The following is a 12,922-nucleotide window of genomic DNA, read 5'->3' as shown; positions in this document are numbered from 1 at the left end:
TATATATAATCCCTATACTAATATATTTTGTCCATTACATGTGTAAAACCGTAATGTACTCGTATAGTACATCAGTAAATACAAGTGTAACATTTACTGGAAATCCTTGTTTTAGTTAGGAACCTTTTGATGAAATACCATATAAAAAAATAATGAAGAAAACCAGCCTTAAATGATTACCGGGACTACAAGTATTTAAATCTAATTATAAGCCCATATTCCTGTTTATTATTTGTTTCTTAAATTGTATGTACTAAAGGTGAGTATGTGGGATTTATACCACTGGTTTACTTCGAGTTTTAGTTCTCCGTAAAAGACAACTATTGTGCCGGCTTTGTCTGTCCGTCCGCACTTTATTCTGTCCGCATTTTTCTGTCCGCACTTTTTCTGTCCGCCCTCAGATCTTAAAAACTACTGAGGCCAGAGGGCTGAAAATGGGTGCTTGATCATCCACCCTCCAATCATCAAACATACCAAATTGCAGCCCTCTAGCCTCAGTAGTTTTGATTTTATTTAAGGTTAAAGTTAGCCATAATCGTGCTTCTGGCAACGATATAGGATAGGCCACTACCGGGCCTTGGTTAAAGTTTCATGGGCCGCGGTTCATACAGCATTATACCGAGACCACCGAAAGATAGATCTCTTTTCGGTGGCCTAGTTGATACGATGTACAGAAAACTTGACTGCGCCGGAGAAACTTCGATGCATTTTATTTTTTACTTGTTTACACTTGGCAATAATAGGCGTTATTTTTTAATTTATGTTCTAAATTGTATAAATTTAATAATAAACATCATATATTTGAAATTTAATATGCAGCACTAACTCGGTTAAATGAACATATGACGGACATATTTCTAGGTTGCGGAAGATCATTTAGCGGTAATTATAAGTGTTTTACTTAACATAATAAGATCGACCGTAAATGCTATCTACTGTATAGTACTGTAATACGTAAAGTTATTTACTTACATGTGCATGTAAAGCGTGTGTGTGTGTGTGTGTGTGTGTGTGTGTGTGTGTGTGTGTGTATACAGCGTGTGTCGTTTCGTCCACCATTTACCCCAACCATAAACAGAGGCATACACTGAAATATGTGATGACAGCAATTATTGTAAATATATACGATAGATTATGTGCATACACCAAGATTCCATTTTAATCGGCAACATGCATCTTATTCATCTAGATTTTAAGTCATGGATCTAAATTCATCTAAGTGTACAGTTTGTTAGGAAAGATGAGATAACACATGAGGACATGAAAGACTATCGTTTTACATTGAAACCATGAAGAAACAGAGATAATGATGAAAAGAGTACCATTAATAATAATAATAATAATAATAATAAACACTAAGAGTAATAATGATAACAATAATGTGACGTTTTAAAATGAGAGAATGTCTTTTTTTTTAAGAGGTGGCCAATGGGAGTAGGAATCGGTGCTGAATGAAGTAACGGAAAAGATTGGATCTGTTCGTACTTTTACAAGAAAAATATTTAGCAGGTTTTTTTGAATATGTTTATTTTGGGCACTTAACATATGATCTTTCAGTATCAAAGTTTTTTTTTTATTTATGTGCTTCGGTTTAAAGGAATTTGATTCGCATTTTTTTTTTTTTTTTTGCTGGGCTTAAGTGTTGAACTTTATTAGTTTTCTTTTATCGTTGATACTTTCCGATAAACACTGTTGTTCTTGTAAGTATTGATGTTACTAGGTTGGTTCTCAAAGGGATATAACATATTTGGCAAGAGTAGACATTTCATAAAAATTTTTTTTTTAAGAGGTGCTAATGCTGGAACAACTGCTTGGACACTCCCAAAAAACATACCCCTTTTTCACAGCTATAAAAGAAATGTGCTTTCCTGGTCTATTTTATATATATATATATATATATATATATATATATATATATATATATATATATATATATATATATATATATATATATATATATATATATATATATATATATATATATATATATATATAGAATGGCAGTGTAAGATTATAACCGTAGATTGTCCCGACGCGTTTGTAGCTATGTAAACATGTAATAACTCCTCACATGTAAAAAAAAAAAAAAAAAAAAAAGGGCACTGCGTTACTCCTGTGGCTGTATGTTTAGGCCAGGCTGAGTGTTTCGTACACCATTATACCGAGACCACCGAAAGATAGATCTATTTTCGGTGGCCTTGATTATACGCTGTACAGAAAACTCGATTGCGCCGAAGAAACTTCGGAGCATTTTTCACTTGTATTATGAATGTGGCATTGTATTTATATAATATGGTAGCTTTTTTATGTAACGGGAGTTTCTCTGATACTGGGCTCTGAATCTCTTCATTGAATTCTATCAATATTGCGTCAGGCGGTTCCCGCTTCTTACGGCCTACCTGTGTAATTGAATTTCCTGTTAGGACCACGTAAAATTCATAACGCTGTTATGAATTTTATTTACGGGATTTGAGAGTTTGTATTTTGGGAATAATTCTTTCATCGAAACTAGGGGCTTATGTATTTAAAAAAAAAAAAAAAAAAAAACCGATTGTTTTTGTTGTGAGGCGAAATGCTTTTGAGGTACTTTCAGTTCTTCAGTAAATATGACCAGAAATGACGGCAGACCAGCACTTCGTAATGTGTTGTGTTGTTATTTAATAATGTGTAATGTGTGTGTGGCTGGTTTTGTTTTTATAAAAGTATGCCAGTCAGTGACGCAATTACTCTGACTTTTGCCGTTCATTGCATTCAACATCTGCTTTCTTGAAAGCAGGTTTACATTGTAACCCCAATATTTATAGAACGTGTTTCACACCTTCCTCCAAAAGAAGTGTTTCTGGGAAATAATGTAGGACACAAAAGAAAAGCTTTGCCAACACATTTCAGTAATCAGACCTACATGTCTGTCACTTCAGGATTAGAAATTATCCAGTAACTTCACTAGATCACTAATTTAGGAATGGATTAGGCACGTATTTGCTTGGAAGCGTGCGAAAGCAAACAGACACCTGATACTGAATTAAAACTTTTTCCAAATTTACACTTCCCAGAAAATAGACTTAATGTAAGCGGTTTCAGTGCTGGTTGTATATACCGAAATATAACACTTGATTTTACAGAATAATAGTTTTTTTTTTTTCATAGTCATAGTCATAGTACTTAATTTGATTTAATTTATTTTTATGCATGTAAAACCCTTACAACTCTGCTTTGAGTTTTTGTATGAAGTCGAACTATTGTGCTTTCAGCCCATTCTTTTGAAATTTAATCTGTTAAAACGTTCCGAGTGTCATGCTTTTTACATGTTTTTCATATTTCATATTTAGCTCATGTCGCCCTTGTTACCATGAATTTTATTATGTAATGCAAATAGTACAGTAATGTCTGCTTTTTTGCATAAATAAGAAGAGATCTGTCTCCAAGTGTAAGATGAATGTTTGGGATTAAGTCAGTTCTTTGTTTACTTCTTTTTCATGTGTAGAACATCCTGAGAAGGATATAACAGTAGTCTCTCTCTCTCTCTCTCTCTCTCTCTCTCTCTCTCTCTCTCTCTCTCTCTCTCTCTCTTATATTATCTGTGGTTACTTTTGCAGTAATAGCTGGAAGTATTTTTTTCCCATGAAAAAAAAAACTCGTTTGATATTTACTTTCCTTAATGTTTGTTGCACCAGTGCTTTAAAGCACAAATGATACTGATACATGAACGTTATAAAAACAATGTCAAACTAAACATTTTGTGGCTTCAAAGCACTTCACGCAATTAATCAATCACTTCATCAGTCCAGTTATTGGTACATTTTGCTGGATCGGTTTTTTTTATTCTTCAAAATAATAAACTTTTTGTATCTTATTTCTCGTGTCTTTTTCCGCTTGTAAATTCTCCCGATCGATACCAGAGTATCGCGCGTACCGAATGAATGTTCCAGTCGTGAACTCATTAATTAGGTGATTACCGAATTTGACCCCGTAGTGGGGGCTAGTGCCGTCAGCGCACCTCATGCGGTGCACTGTAGGCATTGCTTAAGGTTCTTGACAGCGTGCCTTCGGCCCTTAGCTGCAATCCCTTTCGTTCCTTTTACTGTACCTCCTTTCATATTCTCCTTCTTCCATCTTACTTTTCACCCTCTGCTAACAAGTGATTCATAGTGGAACTGCGAGGTTTTCCTCCTGTTACACCTTTCAAACCTTTTACCGTCAATTTCCGTTTCAGCGCTGAATGATCTCATAGGTCCCAGTGCTTGGCCTTTAGCCTAAATTCTGTATTCAGTTCAGTTCATTACCGAGTTTGGAATGCTGTTTTCCTCGAAGCTTTTGTCATGATATTATAAAGATATACAACGGATTGTTATGCATGCGGACACTAAATTTATTTATGTCTCTGTAATGATAAATGTCTATATTCATATCTTGCGGATACAAGATGCACGTAAATATAACATTGTGCAAATTTCTTTTTTTCAGAAGATACTGAAACATTTAATAAAAGTGTTTCATATCAGTCTCAGTTTATCTTAAAGAAAATAAAATCTCGAATGAAGTGAGTGTAACCATCAACTGTCAATATAATTACCTTTTAGCAAAAGGTATTATTTTTCGGTTAACGTTTTTTCTTGCGTACACAAGCCTCAAGAATCCTCAAGGCTATCTCTCCAACAGCCTGGAAACTACAGTGGCCATAGCCATTTCTGAAAGGAATTAGTATTATCCGCTCCGCGTGCTTCCACCCTCGGTCCCCATTTGTCCGAGCGGAAACAGAACCGTCTCTTTAAGAGGAGGATTCTTTTCGATCACCCGTTCCAGGCCGAAGTAGCGTTTGCTATATCTTATTTTCCCAGGGTGGCCCTTTATGTTATTTCCTTCCACGCCGCACTCCCTCAGTCCGCGGACCCCATTGTGTGTGTAAAAGTCTCCGAGACCAGATTCTGTCAGATTGTGGCACGCCTTCTGGATATCATTCCGTCCGGTTGCCTGTCGCGTCCCTTGGCAGACCCGTTTTCCTTTTTTTTCCAGCCCCAACTTTTTGTTGGTGTTCTGTGCGTCGTCGGTTGTTTGTAGGGAAGTTATTCACTCTATGGGAGACGAGCTCTGTCTACTACACCTGCTGTAATGGGTAGTCGGTATATCTGTTTATCTATTTATCTATCTGTCCATACATATACATGACGGACTTCGTCTTTATACTTAAGACATTTCCAGCGGGCTGATAACAGTACAAACCCCCTCCTACCTGTCAGGTGTTAATATCTAGTTTCCAAAGGTCTGTACGTTCGTTTTGTACTGTCCACTTAGCTTTTGTGGGGCTCAAATTGTCGATGCAAACATTTTCAAATGCACAAAACATTGCTTCAAAATTTTTTAAATTTTCTAGTACCACTCTGCCACTTTTTTTTTATCTACTTCCCAGTCCATTACAGATGTCATTTTACTGACTATTTCCTCTGTCTTTCTCTTTCCTAACCCAACATCCCCCCTTCCCCTTCCCTCTCCCCCCCCCACCCCCTCCGATCGTCCCACCTTGATCCGTCTTTAGCTTCTCTCACAACACATCTGTATAATCCTCTTAACTTCACACAAGGCTTGTGACTCTCTCTCTCTCTCCACCTTTTCCTCGCCACTTTTCCTCATGCCGGTTTTATTTCCCTCTTCCAGATCGCTGCAGTGTGCGTGGGTCTGTATGTGAGAGTGGGTTGATCAGAAATTTCCCGTTTTCTATAAAAGCTTGTATGTATGTGTATATATATATATATATATATATATATATATATATATATATATATATATATATATATATATATATATATATATATATAAATATAACATACTTTATATGTGTGTATGTTTGTGTGTGTCTTGGTCCCTATCCTGGGTTTTTAATAGTCCGTTGGGGAACGACCACTTGTCTCACTGTTGTCGTAACTGCACAGATTTATAGCACTGGGCATTTTTTGTGCATGGTCTTTCTGAACTGGCTTATTTCTATTTATGTATAAATGATATTCTAGCTTCTGATCAAATAAGGTCATCCTTCCTCAAGAGTGCTAAGAAGTCTGTGCTTTGATACTGAATATCTGAGGCATTTAGGACTTAGCAAAGGTTAAATTTCTGTTCAGTTTCCCACTTGGGCCCCGTTTGGAAATCATCCTTTGTGACTATTAGTATTATTATTATTATTTCGGTAGTGAAACCTATTCACATGGAACAAGCACACCCAAGGGGCCATTGACTTGAAATTCAAGCTTCCAAAGAACGTTTGTTTCAGCCTCCCACCGCAGCAGACCACCCAACACTGCAGCAGTAACTGATCATGATACAGAGCCAGTGGTTTTTTCATCACCCTGGGGGAGGCGCGAACCCGCGACATCTGAGCGGCATGCCACGACACTAGCGACCATACGGTATGAAACTTGGATTTCATATTTCAGTGCCACATTTGAGTTCTGCTGAAGACGCACACTGTCGCATCTCACAAGAGATCTGAGCGAGGCAGATAAAAGTTAATTGAGATACTCCTTTACTTTCAGGAGGAGATTCTGATGTTTCCTAAGGGAGTCATGTTTCACATTTACAAACAAATAAGCAGTTTATTTGTTGGACAGTTCCCACCTAACGTTCTTTGTCTATGATCTTGGATTCTACTGGTCTGGTGTATAATTTGTATTCAGACATCGTACAATACCTTTGGCTACAGATGATCGTGAGTTTGGAAATCAGATTCCTAAGATTGTTTATTTTGGTTTTAGATGTAAACTTGGGTTATTTCCAACTCGCTTAGTGATGATACTGCTTAAAAGAAGTGCCGAGTTGTTTAGGTAGCGCTTATGCTTGTAATCAAAGCAGTTCTTTCATATTCCCCGTGGGGCGTCGGTTTAGTGCCGTTAGTGCACCTCATGCGGTGCACTGTAGGCATTACTTAAGGTTCTTTGCAGCGTGCCTTCGCCCCCTAGTTGCAACCCCTTTCATTTCTTTTACTGTACCTCCATTCATATTCTCTTTCTTCCGTCTTACTTTCCACCTTCTCCTAACATTTGCTTCATAGTGCAACTGCGAGGTTTTCCTCCTGTTACATCTTTCAAACCTTTTACTGCCAATTTCAGTTTTTTCGGTGCTGAATGACCTCATAGGTGCCAGTGCTTGGCCTTTGGCCTAAATTCTATATTCTACTCAGTTCAGTTCAAATCTTGTTTCTGTTGGGCTTGAGTGCGACAGAGTGGAGTATTAATCTTAAACCAGGGAAGTTCTCCGTTAATCATGATTCTTAAGTGTTAAAATGGAAGACTTTCCCTCTAATCAATGGCCCAATTTTATCATTTTCAAAGAAACTTATAATCCGTTGAATGCAAGCTATTTTGAGCACAGGTTCGTATAAACAATGAGAAGAATGGCTTTTGCTGTCAGTAATTCTTCAGTAGGAAGTGCATTGAGTGGTGACCATCGAGAGACGCTGTATACTTACAATTGAATTGAATATTTTAGATTTTTTGACAGTTGTAAACCAACACTTTGTTGGAATTCTTAAAAGTTAAAGACATTAATACGGCGAAGTATATTATGGTAAAGTTGCTAGTCCGTGTTCTTCTGTAACACGGGTATACTCCATTTCTGTCTCAATTATACATATACATATGATAGAAATAATCAACACACAATCACGTGTGGAACAGAATTTCTGACTCACATCAGGATCGAACTCAGGCCCTTCAATTGAAAGACAAGACCGCTGCCAACCAAACCACACAAGCCATTGCGTTATTCCTACCGAACCACTCACACACGTGGTTTCTAATTGGGAACGGAGGAACACGCTTTTTGGGGCCACCTTATTCAGACAAAGACAGTGTTAAAAACTGTTCAATTTACAAACATCTTCCGGTATAAATGGCTCAAGTTTATTCATTCCTACGTTGATATTCACATTCTTAACAAAACTGTCTTTCTAATATTTAATTCGGTTACATGAGCCAGCATATTTGATAAATAAAAGCCTGTCCATTTCATAGGATAAGTGTTTTTTCCTGACGTGGATGAAAACCTCGCAGTTATCATGTTCACATATACTTTTTTTTTTAATTGTCCCGTTCTCTTTTCCAGATACTCATGATATAAACAAAATGTTTATTTGGTGAGTTTTTTCCTTGGTGCTCTGTTGTTGTCAAGAAAAGGCTCCCTCACCGTTCTCATTGCACCAGTTTCAGAATATTTTAATTTCTTTTCGTGAGTTCTTATTTTCATTCCTTTCATCTGCTGTGTATTCAGGACAGCTTTCACGTAATGCTCATGAAACGGTAATGTTGATAATAAGTTCCATACTTTTTTGCAATGGCCAGAACATTGCACGAATATGAGGCCTCGCCATATGATTAATAGTAATTTGTACTAATAACTCTCAGAGAAAATCCATTTTTGAGGGTGCTAAATTTGTATGTAGCGCGGGTTTAATATGTGGACCCTAAAGTCTGATGTATACTCTAATTGTAATTTGGTCTGTGTTTCCGGATAATTCAAGCGTTCGTGTGGATTTTATTAATGATGTGAGTTGTCCTCGAAGCAATAAAACAAATAGGTCTGCAAGTCGCCATAAGAGACCCATTAATATACATAAAGGCGAGAAGGCATTCACAGAGCTAAAATTGGATTCGAGTGTTTTACAAGAATGTTCTAATGTTTCTTTGGGTCGCTTTGTTAAGCTCTTTGATGAATGCATCAATCAGTTGCAGCTTGAAGGCAGGACAGCTTTGTTGTTTTTTTCAGGAGCTCTGCTCTCTCTCTCTCTCTCTCTCTCTCTCTCTCTCTCTCTCTCTCTCTCTCTCTCTCTCTCTCTCTGTGAGGAATGATTTGTAAGCGTTTGCTACTTTGAGCTTGATTTCAGTAAATTCCTTATAACTTTACATCTAGCATCCGTGATCCGAGCACTTCTTCACATTCCTTGCTCTTGATTCCAGTTATCAAATATACAGAGGAAAGAGAAACTACGAATCGATTAGAGGCTGTTACGTACGATCTCTCATACGTTTCTAAAACAATTCGTGACAGATAAGCAATGAGTAGGTGAAGAGTGAAAGAAACTTTTTTGCTCAGTTAGGCCTTTTAATTTTTCACAGAAAACGGTTGTGGGTCAGTGGAACGTTATGACAGAAAATGGGTCGAATCTTGCCATTTCTGCTTCCTCAGTTTCCGATTCTTACCGTCCCCTTTGGACACTGAATAAATTTATATGTATATATATATATATAATATATATATATATATATATTATACATATACACGTTCATACATATATACATAATGTAGCTTGGTGGGCCTTTGATCGTTTGTATTAGTATAGTTATCGGAATAATGACATATTTTTTTCCAGCCGGAGGATAAGTCAATGATGGTCAGGTATGGTTATTCTCTCTCTCTCTCTCTCTCTCTCTCTCTCTCTCTCTCTCAGTGAATCATTTTGTTTTCATATTTTTGGGTCGCGTAGTTTTGTTGTATTTCTCAACCCATTCTTGAATGGATATGCTAACTTTATGTTATAACGTTAAGTGAAGATGTCCAGATCTCTTTAGACAAGACGACGTGACGTATTAAATGTATATTTTGGGGACAAGGTTAAAGCGCTAACATTTTTTAAAAACATGTTATTGAATAATTTGCATTTGCTTTTATGATTTAAATGATCAATTATTGTACACGGCAAATCTTAATGCAATACGAATTTCAGTAGTCAGAGATGTTATCCACGATATGTTAAAAGTTATGCAAGTACAAACCTTTTCACGGAGTTAAATCTTCTACGAATTTGAAGCTATTGTTTTCAACATTTGCTTATGGGCAGGCGATGTAATTCACCCGTATTTTTCGTTCCCGTTTTGGAATAGGTATTTATACAATGGTACCTTTTCCCCTATTAATCACATAGTCATTCAGTACTCACTTACTTATGCTATTCACATATATAGGTTCTGAAAAGCCATTTATGTTCAATGACACTGTGTTAAGAGGAAAATTGATGCATCGAACGAGAACGCTAGAACAGTATAGGATTGTCCCCGTAGGGGTTAGTACCGTCATGCTGCAACCCCTTTCGTTCATTTTACTGTACCTCCTGTCATATTCTCTTTCTTCCATCTTACTTTCCACCCTCTCCTAACAGTTGAATCATAGTGCAGTTGCGAGGTTTTCCTTCTGTTACACCTTTCAAACCTTTTGCTGTCAATCTCTGTTTCAGCGTTAAATGACCTCATAGGTCCCAGTGCTTGGCCTTTGGCCTAAATTCTATATTGAATTCAAGTATAGGATTTGATTAGGATGCTTTACGATAATTCTTGGGGTCTTTTATGTGTGTTAAATGATTATTTTGAGCCGGCATTGATCTTCCAACCAGTTATCCGCGGAATAAATAACCAGTTAATCTGAGTTTCCGTCGGGTTTCCTCGCAATGAATAACCGTCCGGGGCAAAATTGAGCTTCTAATAAGTTCTCTGGGCAATAAATAACCAAATGTCAATACCGACCTTCATTATTGGATGGTAGTGCTTAATACACAATAATTATGGAGCGGTTAACACGAACCAGTTATTGAACTGAGATACGAAGATTTACAGTTTCGTTTCGTCATGTTGGATAAATTTGACTCCATGTTGGATAAATTTGTTTTCAAGTGGGATGAATTTGTCTCCGTGTTGGATGTATTTCTCTCTCTGTCGGATAAATTTGTCTCCTTCAAAATAAAGTTCTGTTGTATATTACTGAGAATCTGTATTTTGGGTTTGAGAGGTTAGTGAATTTTTCAAACAAATTTAACGTTGAATTTGAATTCCTTCGGGGAATGTAGAATAGAAGAGACCTGAAATCCGAGGTATATCTAAGCGTTTGTTTAGTTTTCATAGAAAAAAAAAAGTGGGGCTGTTTACAAAGGAAGAACGAGGCCTTCAAAGTCGGAATTCTGTTTTGAGATTGGATAAGGCCCTTCGGGCAAGAGTTTATATTACTGTTTTGTAATAAGTGAATTAAATTGGGCAAAGGTTTTCTTTTTGTGAATAATTACGTGGCCTGTATTGTTAAGGTACTGCCATCAATGAGTAGATGCGCAGGATACAGAATCACCAGATAGTAAGGGAATTTCGTATTTTGAGGAATAACCAGGCTGTACGGAGGAATTGTATCTTTATTACTCAAGGGAATAAGTCTTCTATTTTTATCAAGGCAAAATAGTTCTAATTCTGGTTGACACCTTTTTCTCTATTTTGCGACTGGTATTCCCCTCGATTAAACGTGAAGGATAGTTAAATACACGAATAATGGCAATTAGCAACGGATTGGTCACATTGAAAGGTAATTCTTTTCCGTGAGGGGAGAACGGTATCGTGTCACCTATCGGCTTACAAGGATCCGTGGTTGTGACCTGTGCTCTAAGTAGATTTTGGGGGTAGTTCTCTCTGTAAATGATTTCTGTTTTATAGATTAATTTTTAGACTATGAATCTCATGTCATAGTCTGAGTAAAATGGCTGAATGTTGCCCCTGAGAACGGGGAAGGATGTAAGTTAGTTGGAGAGATGCGCAGTTCTCTCCTAATCATGTGCTGTCCTTCTTCCGATCGGCAGGCCCTCTGATTTTCATTACGAGAGTTGTGGCCTATTGTGCTGATGATAAATGTCCAGGTTCATTGTCCAGTTATCGCTTCCTTAACGTGGTTTTTATGGCTTTATTAACAAAATATATGATAATTGTCAAATTCATAGACTCCAGAAGCCCTTTTCTTCCATAATGTAATAATCTCTGTGTTCTGTTCGAGTTTGAGAATGTTTCATCGTTACGTTTCTTGGTGTTATTTTTAATATCTTTAAATGTGAAATTTTTCTTTGAATTTCTATACCTTAATATTGATTCAAAGGTAAACAATTTTAGGCGCGGTTATAATTTTCTGCCCTAAAGTTTTTACATAACTTTTTTTTCAAATATTTAAATCGTGCGTCACTTTTCTGTTTCGTTCTTTGTTTACGCTCTTTAATGTTTTTTTTTTTTTTGAGATGCGATTTGAAAGATCATTCATAAATCTTACTGTGATCGAGAGATTGCTCCTAAATCCGTTGCTGTTTATCAAGTTATATTAAGAAACCCAAAAATTTCAACCTCGATCAGTATCTAGTTTGTAGGAGTTGGTGGGTTGCTTGATTACGTTGGCTTTGCAGTTGCAAAGTTTTTAATTATCGTTTTGATACACTTGTATTTTGTTTTCATTTGAAACTTATTAAAATGTGGGTTTTGTGTCTGTTGGTAGTTGGATGGCAGTCTTTACGTGTTTAGAGAGACAACAGATTAAAATTTTAGAGCTCTATGTATCAGAGAACAGATTTAAACATTTTTTTTTGCCTGTTATGCTCCAGTTTTCGTAAGTAATAAAGCCTTTTCTTTCACGTGAAGCCACTGAAACTATTTTTTTTTATAAATGAAATTCGTGTTTACTTCGTCGTAGTAGTTTTGAAACATTTACAGTGATGGCTCTAATTTATTTTCATAAATATTTGTCGATGAAACTTATATATTATTTCAGTCTCGGACGTCTATTCCTATATTGAGGAATTTGCCCGTTTTATTTTCACGTCCATTTTCTTCTCTTTACGAACCAAATCTAATTTCTTATATTTCATTGTTTTAACATTTTCACATTCATCTCAGCGATATGATGTGAAGTGTAAGAGAAACCCCACATATTTATATTAAGTAAGTTAATTGAGTATTACCTCTTGTGAGAATCTTTGAAATATATATTAGAAAGTCCCTTTAGGGAACGGTTACTGTAGTAGGGAACCGTTACTATAGCAGGGAAATAAGGAAAAGATTAGTGCTGCTAGGCTTTCCTTAGTTAAAAACAATCGTTTAATTTAAAATACAAAATGGTAAACAACTGTTTCATTTCAATTACATATTTA

At 36.4% G+C, this 12,922-nt stretch overlaps 1 protein-coding gene and 1 long non-coding RNA gene across 27 annotated transcripts in view; one reads left to right on the top strand and one right to left on the bottom strand.

The window, feature by feature from the left end:
- Nucleotides 1–12,922, bottom strand: part of LOC136845133 (neuronal acetylcholine receptor subunit alpha-7-like) — a 514,118-nt gene that overhangs the window by 164,855 nt on the left and 336,341 nt on the right. The window lies entirely within an intron of this gene.
- Nucleotides 1–12,922, top strand: part of LOC136845137 (uncharacterized) — a 582,337-nt gene that overhangs the window by 348,411 nt on the left and 221,004 nt on the right. The gene's annotated exons all lie outside the window — the stretch shown is intronic.

Source organism: Macrobrachium rosenbergii, chromosome 13 (assembly GCF_040412425.1).
Source record: "Macrobrachium rosenbergii isolate ZJJX-2024 chromosome 13, ASM4041242v1, whole genome shotgun sequence".
In the NCBI taxonomy this organism is placed as follows: Eukaryota; Metazoa; Arthropoda; class Malacostraca; order Decapoda; family Palaemonidae; genus Macrobrachium; species Macrobrachium rosenbergii.
The sequence above is the reverse complement of the archived record's forward strand: the minus strand, read 5'-3'. Positions and strand labels throughout refer to the sequence as shown.